The sequence below is a fragment of the Rhinatrema bivittatum genome, chromosome 18 (genome assembly GCF_901001135.1).
Source record: "Rhinatrema bivittatum chromosome 18, aRhiBiv1.1, whole genome shotgun sequence".
Taxonomy (NCBI): Eukaryota; Metazoa; Chordata; class Amphibia; order Gymnophiona; family Rhinatrematidae; genus Rhinatrema; species Rhinatrema bivittatum.
This window is the reverse complement of record NC_042632.1, coordinates 38,718,512-38,731,186: the sequence shown is the minus strand read 5'-3', so window position 1 is coordinate 38,731,186 and position 12,675 is coordinate 38,718,512. Positions and strand designations below refer to the sequence as shown.

At 43.2% G+C, this 12,675-nt stretch overlaps 2 long non-coding RNA genes across 2 annotated transcripts in view; one reads left to right on the top strand and one right to left on the bottom strand.

The window, feature by feature from the left end:
* The window catches only part of LOC115079857, a 39,165-nt gene that overhangs the window by 18,007 nt on the left and 8,483 nt on the right, over positions 1 to 12,675 (bottom strand). The window lies entirely within an intron of this gene.
* Positions 4,139 to 10,532, top strand: LOC115079856. The gene is made up of 5 exons (XR_003853413.1): positions 4,139 to 4,332; positions 6,299 to 6,357; positions 7,796 to 7,899; positions 9,060 to 9,104; positions 10,255 to 10,532. It is a non-coding gene; the product is annotated as an uncharacterized LOC115079856 (long non-coding RNA).

The window sequence follows — 12,675 nt, the reverse complement described above, 5'->3', positions numbered from 1 at the left end:
CAGAGGTTTGAAATGCAGCCTACTTATAAACCTTTGTCTTTATATTTTCATGGCTGAGAGTTGTTGCTATAGGAATGAGTCGTTCAGTTTGTCAGAAAAAGCTGCCTTCCTTTAAGGGAAGAGAGAGCCACGTTTATCTTGAAAATAATGGCTGCCCAGCTACTCCATGCCACTGTTCAACCTGGGCTAGTAATGGGCTGGGAACGGCAGCCCTCGTTCTCCCTGTCTCTCTAATTAGAGTTTGCACCTTCTTGGGAGCTATCCAATTGTAATACCTGACAAGGTGACCCAGAGCTTGCTGCCTTACAGACCTTTTTGGTCCAGAGAAATACATCTTGCCAAATATCCTCCTCCTTCCCCAGTTCCACAAGAGAAAGAGAGGCAGATTTCTGAAAATGATGATGGGTTTGATATGGCTCTTTACTTGGCCAGAGATGTTCTAAGCCTTCTGTGGGTCACTAGACAAAGTGGAATGGTTGTGTAGTACTGAACCATGGCACGGAAGAGTTTTGTATTATTATTATTAGGTAGAATTAAACCGTATGACCTTAGCTGACCTACTTTTGGAAGCACTTTCCTTCCATGAATTGAATGAAAAAATATAACTTACAATGTAAAGAGGATGGAAGCATCTATTTTCCAAAACTTTACTCCGTTGTTTCTCTTTGCTTCCTGAAAATAAAAATGCTTTCAGACCGGGATTTTTTTTTCTGGACTCCCCCAAAACAGAATGAAGCAGCTACTCCCTCCTCTCCACAATAGATTGCTTCTGTAACCATGGTTTTTAAATTGGAATTGCGGAGGGTATTAAAAACAACCAACCAAACAAATAAACTCCCCTCCTTGAGTTTTGCAGTTAAGAATGCCTGCTGCAGGAGGGTGTTTAAGCACAAGACAAGAGGCAAAGCCAGGCTCCCCTGCCTAGCATCAGTGCCTGCATATTTTCTCCTGGAAAGCAGCTCTCATACAGGCCGACACAGAACGGTGCGCTCAGCCGAGCGCACCGTTTAGCCCTCGTTTGGCTGCGCATTTTAAACGTGCTATTATTACCCCTTATGCTGTAAGGGGTAATAGTGCGTGAAAAACGCCCGGCCAACCCCTTCCCACCCCCAAAACTAATAGCGCTCATCACATGCAAATGCATGTTGATGAGCCTATTTTAGTTATTCGCCCAGAATACTGAAAGTAAAATATGCGGCCAAGCCACACATTTTACTCTCAGAAATTCAGGGCAGGCCTTAACTTTGAAAGCATCAGGAAAAGTGTACAGAAAAACAGAAAAAAACTGCTTTTCTGCACCCTCCAACTTAATATCGTAGCGATATTAAGTCGGAGGCACCAAAAAAAAATAAAAATATATCTGCCCTCCCCAGTTGACAGGTTCGAAAAAGACACTCAATTTTGCTGCTGTCAGCGGGTTCAAAAAGCAACGCTGGTAAAATTAAGCTTCGGTTGTCGGACCCGTTGCCAGCTGCCTCTTCCACTAATAAGGAAGCACTAGGGCTGTGCTATTGTTCCTAGCGCCTCCTTATTACTGCCCGGCCTCATTTAAATACAGAGTTGCATGCCCAGGAGAGGTGGCTGGGTGCGCGTCGGGACAGCTTGGCGCGCCGGCTCTCCCGCACCTTTTATTGAATTGGCCTGATATTATGGATCTCTCCTCCGTGTTTGCTCTCACTTGCTGTCTTGGCTAGCTTTGTTTAGAGAATTATTCCCAAATAATGAAGGTGTGCTGCAGAAGAAGATTCCTTCTGATTAGCATGTACAAAGTGTTTTGCAATCATGAAATGCAATCACACACACACATTTGCCTTCCAACCAGTGTTGTTGTACAGTACATGGTTAGTATGGATAGAATTGTTCACAACACATACTGACATGAATGAAAATGTGCAGTGTCTGTGATGGCAAAGGGAGGGAGGGGAAGACTGAATCCCTGGCAGCAACCAATGAGAATTAGATATATACTTGACCAGTCTCAGATTTGGTAATAAAGGGCACCCTGATGAGAACCAGGGCCTTCTTGTGCATAGCGCCAACTCAGGAGAGAGCCGAGATGAGAACCAAGTCAGAAGACTGATCACCTGCTAATACAGCATTTCTTTATGTTTATATAATTTTCAAAGTAAAGAGAAGGTGAAACAATTTGAAGAAGAGATGGTCATGCAGGAATGCATAAATTAGCTTTCAGAACATGAAGATATCATTTACTGCAAGCAACCTGTAAACGGATCATGAAAAGAAAGTGATTCACTTTTGCCATCCAAGACCCGATGCCAAACTGTTGTAGTATTGTTTTCAAAAATCACAAAGGATGTAAATGGCTTAAGCTTGCCTCTTTGAAGCTTTGCTTATAGCATGCTGCATACCTGTTTTCTAGTGATACTTATTGCTAGCAGTCAGCACCTTCAGTGTATTCTGTTTATAAGTAGAAGCAATAAAGAAAACATACAACAGCCTTACCTTGTGCCAGTGCAAAGGGGAACTTTTAAAACTGTGTGATCTTATCACCTTGTGGCTCACTTATTTCAGCAATACAGTTTGTTGGGTATTGACACAAGCCTCATGAATATCTTGTGAGGATCCATGGTATGTTTTGGTTTTTTTTTGCACTTCTCTTCCTGGCAGGAGTTACCGTGGTGGTTTGCCGCAGCAGGCCATCGTAGACCCTACTGCAGTTTTTAAGTTAGCCGATATCTGTATGTGTTAGCTTAAGTACTGTAGATGTACTTCCAGGAGAGCTAGAAGCCTTGCCATCCCTTAATGATTCATTCTGATCCCACCGATGGCGGCAAGGGCGATGTGATTAGGATACCGTCTTACATCTGAAGACCAGGAACCTGAATTTCCATCAGCACTACTACCAAAGCCCCAGGCCAGCTCTTCCACTTTGTAACTTAGATGCATTCTTGGACTGATATAAATATGATTTCCAGGCTTCTGGTTTACAGTTCATGTGCAGTTGATTTCACGTGATTGGCCGTTGGATGGGTGAAAGCTGTTAGCAATATTTTTGTGGTATGTTGTCTATGGAATTGTTTGCATCCATACTATAAAAATGTGATTATAATTTACATTTTTCCCAATTGTATGTCTGCCATATGAAAAAAACAGAAATAAACTTGTTTTCTCATCTTTGCAAGAGATTTTGTTTGCCTAAAATACTTGTGCCTTCCATTTACCCATTGGGATTCTGCCCAGAACCAACATCTTCTGCCATGTCCTAATGATAAATATTCCTGATAAAGATCATCCTGAGCATCTGGAACATCAGATTATTATTAGTAAAGTGAGTAGAGGTGAATTTCAAATGCATTCTGGCTAGAGATGCTTAAATTAGAGGGCTGGAGGTGGGAGAGGTTTGGTTACCTTCCTTTTGGAGGCCAGTAGGACATCTAAACTGTTCACACATGAGCCCCTCAGCTTGCGTTTTAACCACTAAAAAACATTAAAATGGAGAGCTGGGTATTACCATCACAAGGGCAATTTATGGAGTTCTGGTTGTGGGTAGACCTTGTCGGGGGGGCAGGGGGGTGGACACAAGGACAATTTATTTCATTGCTGAGTCAGTCTCTGGCTTCTGCTGTGATTGCAGCTCGAGGGTAGGGTCCCAGCAGCTGCGATGGCTTTCTGTTAGCATTCAAACACTGACCCCCAGCCATTAGGAACAGGAGTGAGGCCACCATCAGCTTTTTTCCCATATTGAACCCGTTGGTGGGTGGATGGCAACGACCTCTGATCTCTACTGCCCTGGCGGGGTGAATCTGTACGCACATGCGAGTCCTTGTGATTTTGGCTGCTGACTCATGCATTGGCTGCATGAATAAGAACTAAATGTGTGGGTTGGGAGGGAGAGAACAAGGTCTGGGGAAAGAGGATGCAAGGAGGAGCTGGACAAGTCAAGGAAGGAACATCTTTCTCCTCCCAAGCGGGAGCCTCCCCTTACGTTTTGATTCTGCTAAAGTCTAACTAGAAATTCTGCATTTATTAGAAGCACTGTTGCAATAGTAATATTGAATGCAAATGTTTATCAGGTCTTTACTGGTTAAGGAACAAGGCATAACGGTGCTACTATCTGAATGCAGGCATCCCTAGCTGCTTTTGAAGTCAAACCCCCCCTAGCTTGTTTTGAAATGAATGGCTAGGGGAGCGGACAGCAGCGAGTTTGTTTTCTGCCTTGAGCTGGAGTCTGAGGTTCTTCATGGAACCAGTTTTTCTGCTTTAGCGCTGCAAGACCAGGGAGGAGACTATAAAAGTACTTGGAGCTACTGAGGCTGTTACACCCATTTCTGGGAATCTCAAACTACATCAAAGCTTCTTGCCATCTTCCAGGTACCTAACATTCATTCTTTTCATTCAGTACAGTAAAATAGATTTGTTTTATGCTACTGTTTAGGCTCAAGGATATATGGTTCACTGTATTTGCATATACATTTATGGATGCCATTTTATTTTGATATATTCAACTTTGGAAGTATTTTTTGGAGGAAATAGTATTCTGATTTTCAAAGGAACTTTTTTTTTTTTTGCAGGTGAGGTACTTCCACCCTCTTATATTTTTAAGGTTTTTTTTACATTTTAGGCTGTGCAAAATCCTAAATTGGGGTTAAGTGCATTTCGATAATCCTCAGGCTCAGCATGCAGTAGAAATGTATAGATTTGAATTCTTTTATTATAAAGCTCCTTAAAGAAATGATTTCATGATGTCTGGTTTCCAATAACGCAGTTCAGATGATTGGTTTAAATCCTTTTATATCCTTTGAAGAAACTGGAATAGGCAATCCAGAATGAGCCTGGTCAGTGGTTGATCTCATCAGAAAACAGAATAATCATTGGTTAATGATGTTAATTAAGTGATGAGATTGGCTACAAAAAACCCCCAAACATTCTGTGCTTTGTGAAATTGCTACTATGAGCAACCTGCTGGGCAGACTGGAAGGACCATTTGATCTTTAACTGCTGTCATCACTGTTACTATGTGTTCTGCTTCCTTTAGGCAGTAAATGAGCACATTTAAAACAAAAAAAATAAATAAAAGGGATTGTAACCAGCGTGAGAAGCAAGTGCTGGAGGTCCAATGTAAACCCCAAATCTTACTTTACAGCGAGTTTTATCACCAGAAGTACAACTAGAAAATCTGCAAAAAAAAGCAGCTCACACTGAGGTTTAATCCAAATAAAGTAGCAAGTAATCCAGGTATTTAGTGTTGTGGTTGTGCTGGTTATACAATTTAGTCAATGTCTGATTGGAAAACCACTGTACATCTGCTGTTGGTTTAAATTGGTGCTTTTGTTTCAGAAATATCCAGTATGGAAATTCAAGAAGTCTGCAGAAAGCAGATGAGTGGTTTAACAGGACTGAGCCTGTGCAGAAAACCGGGTGCGCTCAGTCTCCTCAGACTACACCCAGGAAATGGCTGCACTTGTTGTTCTGCAAGGCTGGGGGATTATATGAACTGCTGAAACCCAAGAAATTCTGGGAATATTGTGCTTTTTGCAAGTCAAAATAAGAAGATAAATATAAACATCAAAAAAAGAACAGATTTTGAAAGTATTTTTACCATTTTGGTTTCAGAGGGTTGTGGAAATAAAGCAAAAACAGTATCCACCTGATGTTAACTGAAGCTCTTTTTATAGTGTTCAGTTCTTCTTTGTTTCACATAGCCTGGTTCATGGATAATTTATTGATAAAAGGATCACCGGCCGTTTGGCTATGATCAAGTGCAGGCTTTTGAGCTATGAGTGGAGGACGGTCTCTTTTCAGTTAATCTTTTGGCTGAGGTTGGAAATGGTGTTAAATATGGGGGCGGGGGTTAATGTCCTGCTCCCTCACTCAGTTGGGGACTTGCTGATATAAAGACCCATTAGCAAAGCAGGAGGGTTCAACTTTCTGTTAAGAAAAAAAAACAAACAACCCTCATTTCCCAGTGATGGGTATATTCATAACTTTTCAATTCAGCCATTAATAAACAGTCTGCAGCGTGCCAGGGATTAACACTGTGAAAACACAAAGTCTTCATAAACACAGCATAGATAATGTAATACCACAAAATTTAAGGGCATAAAAAATAATTATATTGCAAATGAAAACAGCCAATCAAAGGGTAAGGGTTTGCTTATTTAGCATTCATACAGTATTTGCTTCACTTTATGAAAATTCCTAAGTTTTTTTTATATTTAAATTGTGTGCATGGGGTTTATGGCAATGTTTGAGTGACCCTCAATCCCTGGACTGATAAAACGGCCTGTGGAATCCCCTTTGATCGTATTTTTCCCTGTTCAATATTTTTCTTTAATAGATTAATTCAACTGAAAAAGAGACCCCTGTAGAAGTGAAAGATGTCTGCTATTAAGAAATGTAAGCCATCTGTTTTCTCGTTTTTACTCTGCGTGAACATTTATGTTAAATTCTGAGCCGATATTAGCAGCCAAGGTTGCAGCACTAGTAAAGCAAATGCTTCCTTCTGCGTCTGAGGACTAGCACTGGTATCTAGTATCCACTGGTACTAAGTTCTTTAAACAGCAGGCCAGATGTGCTAGAGGTCATTTAAGCTCTACATCAAATCCACTGCTCATTCTACGCAAGGACTCGAGGGGGCCTTTGTATACATTCAGCCTATAGCCTGTACCTTTATTCTAAAGGCTCCTATTACTCAACAGGAGAAGACTAGCATACTGAAAAGGGCACTATTTCTCTTTGCTGTTGTCTGTTGCTATAATCATCATAAATCAATATACCATAATATATACCTATTTTAGATATTTTTTGTAAATCTGACTAGTGAAAATCTTATCTTAGAGAAAGACTGGCATACTTGTTCTTATGCTTTGAAAAATAATTGCAAAAGCTTTAGAAAAGAATTTTCCCACTATCTCCTGTTCCAGAGAAATTCAATAAGAAGAAAATTTAAGAGACATATACTTTCTCTCTCTCTCTCTCTCTCTCTTTAAAAAAGGGATGGTGGCCTTGCAGTGCCTTTGGTGCATCCTCCCTCCCCTGCCAAATCCTGAATGGCACGCTTTGAATCATGGGGGTTCAAAGCATGATACTTGGGTTCTGGTGAGGAAGGAAGGATGTGCCAGAGACACACTGTCCTCTTTGTTTGGCTGATAGGAGCTGGTGAGTGAGGGGGTGAAGAAAATGACCTGACTGGGTTGAGGGGTTTGTGGAGTGGGATGGGCAAGAGTGAATTGGGGGGGGGGGGTGTGAACCAGGATGAATGAGAAGTATGGGGAGGGGAGTAAAGCAGAGTGCCTGAGGTGTTCATGGGGGGAGCTAGGGTGTGTGAGGGGATCAACTGGGGGATGAGTGAGTGAGTGAACTGGAGATGGGGGGGGGGGGGGGGGGGTGGAGTGAACCAGGATGAGTAAACCTGGGTGAATAAGAGGTTCATGGGGGAACCAGGGTGAGTAAAGATTTGAGAGAGGAGAAGAGAACTAAGATGAGTGAGGGGATCAAAGGGGCTTTAGAAGGGGGATAAGTGAACGAGCAGATGGGGGTTGTGATTCTACTACCACACATGTCAATTACGCACTTTACACTTCACAGTATTTCTCCATCCTTGGCGGGCTTCATGCTACTGGTAGATTTATATTGGTGGGAGTTTTCAGAACTTTTACAGCTGAGTTATCCCAAGGAATAAAATAATAAAAAGATCAAAAACAGGGGCACCCTGAGGACGTTCTGCTGCTTTGACTTCCCAAGTGTTGGGGGCTTCCATGGGGAAGAACAAGAGCACAAGAAATTGCAGGACCCATTTTTTTCATCGTGACTAAACCTGTCCTTCATTTCCTAGTCTTTGGAAAAGACGACGATGACAAGGACAAACAGAAGGACAAGGAGAAGAAGAAAGATGAAGACAAACACAAGAAAGAGAAAAAGAAAAAGAAGGAGAAGAAAGTGAGGAAACCGCCACCCGCTGATCTCTGCTCTGTTAGGTTCAAAGCCGAGTCAGAGCTGCTCTTTTTCTCAGTCGTTTTTCTTTCTGGGATCTCCAGTAACGCACAGGCTCTGTCCTTTCACAAGCCAAGGGTGTGATGCCTTCTAGTCCCTCTCTCTTTGGTTCAGATGCATTTTGGACATAATTATTAGCCACGTTTCACTGGTGAAATGTTTCCTGTCGGCTATAGAAAGAGATTGGGGGGGGGGGGGGGGATGCAGTAGACCTGGATTCAATGGCTGGAAGTCTACTCCCCAGGCCATCGGGGGCAGGAGCTGATGCAGAGACAGTGCTCTGGGGAAGTCCCAGCTATCGCCCAACGGTGACAACTCTTGTTCAGACTTAAGGTCCATGTTTGCCTGGTTCTGGAGGGAGCCATGGTTTGTGGACCGTAGCTGAGGATTGTCACCACAGTGGCTGGGGGGGCAGGGGGGGGATGCAAAAATAGTATAACAATCCCAGGGGAGTTGGGAATGAAGGCTCATGGTGCCGTGGCCCAACAGAGACCTCTTCCAATTGAGCTGGAAACCCAAATATGCATCAGGAAAGTGCACTATCCAACTGAGGCTAGGAAAAAAAGTGGTAATGGGATGGTTAATGCCATCTGGTTGGCTGTAGGCATGATGATTTTTCCTCCCCCGTCCGATGGACTGATCAGGCTGCAATTCAGAGGGAAGGTTGATTGTGGTCCGGGGCTCTACCCTATTAAAAATATTCTCAAGCTGATAAAGGTAAGATCATTTTTAATAAGGTCAGAGCGGAAAAGCGCTCCAAATCCATGCATATGTATATGGTTTGCCCTCACTTATTGCACTCTGACAGCTAAAAAGTTAATTTGGCCCAATGAATTTCATAGGACGCAGTATTTAAGACATTACTAATATGTCTGTGGAGAAGGAGAATGAGCCTTAGCAGGCCTCTCAGAAGTTGGGGAGCTACAGATTTGAAAGCAGCTCAGGTTGGCAGGGAGTGCTCCAGACAGAACTATTAGTTCTGACATCTATGACTAAGTACTGTCTGCCAAAGAGGGCAGGTGATGGTGCTGCCTTCCAACTAAAAGCAATGCGATCACTTGATCATACTGCCTGTTCTACACTCTGTGATCTGGTTTGTCTTTCAGGAAAATGATGGAAGTGACAGTAGCAGCTCTGACAGTGATTCTGAGGTAAGGCAACGGGCACCCTGCAGAATATTTTCAGACACACTCCGATCTGGGGCAGAATTACAGCAAAATGCAACTGTTTGAGAAGCAACAGGGCTGAGTGGGCTGTGATTCTTTCTAGCCTCTGCTCAGGCTGAGACAAATCATGCAGTTCCTGTTTGGCACTGCCTGTTCATTCCATGCCACGTTTCCCTCTTCTGCTCCTGCCAATGAACACAGATTCATTCCAGCCACTACCAGTCTGCTCCTGTTCAGATCACCAAAGTCGCATGCTGCTGCAGTAAACATACCCCATACAGAAATCTGCATCGGGCTGAAACCAACAGCTCTCTTAAACGGCTTCCTCTTAAGTTCTGATTCCCAGTCCAATAGTAAGACTTCAACACCCCTGGTACTAGAGATGAAAGGGAAGACGAGACATAGTAGGGAGAAGCTACACATTTTTTGAAAGGACAGAGTTCTCTCAAGTCTCCCAGCACTGCTCTGGTCAGCGGTCCTCACGGAAAGCAGCTTTTAACCGTTTCCCAGGGTCTGAGAGTAACACCTGCCTGGACTTTCGCACAAAACATCATGGAAAAAAACCCAAAAACACCCCTTTGCACAGTCACCTGTATTAAGTTCAGGGAAGCTGACATAATTTTTAGAGTGGGGGGTGCAGAAAACCGTTTTTGACCTGTATGTAATGGATGTCCGCACTGGCAGGGAGTGCTCCGGACAGAACTATTAGTTCTGATCTCTGCGACTAAGTTCTGTCTGCCAAAGAAGACAGGTGATGGTGCTGCCTTCCAACTAAAAGCAATGCGATCACTTGATCAGACCGCCCGTTCAAACACTTCCCTCCAGTGAGGAGCCACTTTCCTAACAACTCTGCTCCCTTATTATTGTAAAAGTGCCCTCATTTGCCTTTCCAGTTAGCAACAGAAGCCCTGCTCTGGCTGACATTGTGGATTCACGAATCAAAAGGAAGCCATGCGAGGTCATTCTTCTAAGAGTACCGCAACCATATATAGCAAACTAATTATGCCAATGCACAGCTTGTGTGGGTGCTGGTGGGGGGGGGGGGGGGGGGGAGGCAAAACCAGCTCGTCAAGTCAGGGTGTAGCAAGGGCCTAAAACGACACTCTGTCACCATTTTTCTTCTCTTATCACACAGGGGGAAAAGAAGAAAAAGAAAAGTAAAGATTAAGGGCATCTTGAAACCCGGGATAACCCCATGGGCAATCTCTGTATTGTATCTGTACAGGTGCAGGAGAGATCCGGCCTGCTGCCGCCTCACTGCCAGGCCTCGGTTTCAGAGGTCGAAGCTTGTCCCATCAGGAAACACGTCTAAAGTGTGTGTGTGTGTGTGTGTGTGTGTGTGTGTGTGTTTAGAATGCGGTAATTTCTTTGGTTGGAATAAAAATTAAAAAAAAATAAATACAAAAACCCAAAAACCCACAGAGTCTCTAGGTGTTATTGTATTATTTTCATTGATTTCTATTTCATTTAACTTTCTTTTACATATTTCTGCTCTTGTAAAGTATTTCACAGGGTTGATCTTGTCATACGACTTTGTGCATCAGCGATGAAGGTACAACGTAAAAAAAGGAAAGGGTGATTTGCCACAACCTTTTCCCCTTGGAGGAAATGGACTAAGGAAGTGCCGGGAATGGATCTGAAAGTCTTGTTTCGAATAAAAGACAATTTTAAGTTTGCCGTGGCACCCGTCAGAAACCCTTCTACAACCCACTGGCAGGAGGCCGATGCCTGACCCAGGGAATGTGAGCTCACTGTAGGCAGCAGAATTAGGGGTCACTGGGGCCATGGCCCAACCAACTCTTTGTCCCACACAACATCAGCAACCGGGGGTGGGGGCAGAGTTTGGTTTACTAGCCCCCTCCCACACAAAAAGGTGTTCTGCTCCTGGGATGGGAGCGAGTTCCACTTTTCCTTAGGGACGGTTACCCCACTGTGCACTGGGACAGCCTCTGCTCTGCCAACTCACCCCTCTGCAGCAGTTATGGGGTTTACAGCAGACGGAAATAATATACATTTTTTTAACTTTAAATAAACAAAAAAAGAGAAGTTTAAGTCACCCTGAGGGGCTTCCGTTCCCATTTCTTTCAAAGTAAAATGAGAACCCCATTTTAAGGCTTGCTGCTGATTTGCTAATGCATTTTAAGTCCAATTTATGTCCGAGGAAAAAAATATATACTGAGACAGAGGTATCGGTGAAAAGAACAAACACACTGAAGATAACCAGTTCTACAGTATTTGGTTCCGATGTCCATGCCCACTCCTGTTTTGCCAGTCTACATATAAAACATTTCATTAAAAGGTACAACAAGATGATGTTTCCTGCAGCCTGGAGCATCTGGAAATGCCCACAGTAGGCAGGGAGAACTGGGCAGACCTGGTGGGCCAAATGCCACTGTCTGCTCTTTCCTTCTGCAAGCACAGTTTGAATGTCTTAGGCCTCTCTGTGCAAGACTTGCATTGCAGGCCCTGTATCATTTTAGTAACCCTTCTCTGAACTGCCTCAATCCTTTCTAACGCAGCCTGTCAGGCTGATAAAACCAGACTCGGACACAATCAAGAAACTGCTAAATTATCACACAGAAGAACACAATACTGACTCTTTATAACTTATTCCTTTAAAAACAACAGTAAGCTGTTTGTCTGACTCCAAACTGTCAGGCCTGAATTTTAAGTTCCACTTTCAGTCTTTTTTATTTGGGAAGATCCCCCGGGTATTTAAAATAAACTATTTCCTTATGATCTGGGCTTAGGTGATCACCCAAATGTGCCACCATCTCTTTGAGGTGGGCAGAGTGCCGTGTTATTAGGGTAGTACCTGATCCATATTCTATTCATACACAATTCAGCCCGCTTTGCACCTTTCCTTATAAGTTCATTACCAGTTATATGTGCGTATAGAAGACATATGTATGCACTTAACTGTTCATAAGGTTGGATTAATTGTACAGCCTGAAGTAATAGGAGAGGAAGGGGGCTTTTGGAGGAAAGAGGGACCACTGAAAATAGTACAGAAAAAAATATTACTAGATATAAAAGTCTTGGTTCAGACTAGAGGAATTTCATACATCAAGTGTACCTGTATAGCATCAGTATAGCCTTCAGCATGAAAGACGTGGCTGGAGCGCCATCTACTGGCCAGCTGGAATGAGTGCGGCTTAGTCAATTATTTCTGGTAGTAACCATCCTAAGACTCCAGGTGAGGTTAGACTATTGAAGGTGAAAAAGGTGAATGAAAAGCCACTAAAAACACAAAGTGTGTCTCTCTAAGGCTTATCATTCTGTATGCTATCCCACTTCCAACAGGTAGAATAATGCAGGGGACAGAAAGACATAGCAGGCAAGGCAGGAATATTCCATGGGCGCTGATCCCAGTACTGCAGCTGACTGAGTGGCATTAAACCCTTGAGATGGTGTATGCAGTGCATGCAGCAAAAGTTGGCATGCTAGGCCATCCACCCCAGCGGTGGCGGCATACATATTTGTTTTAGAGGAGCAATTTTAAAAGACATTTCAGTTTTTGGCTGGGTGAAAGGATTAATAGAAATACACAAATGCA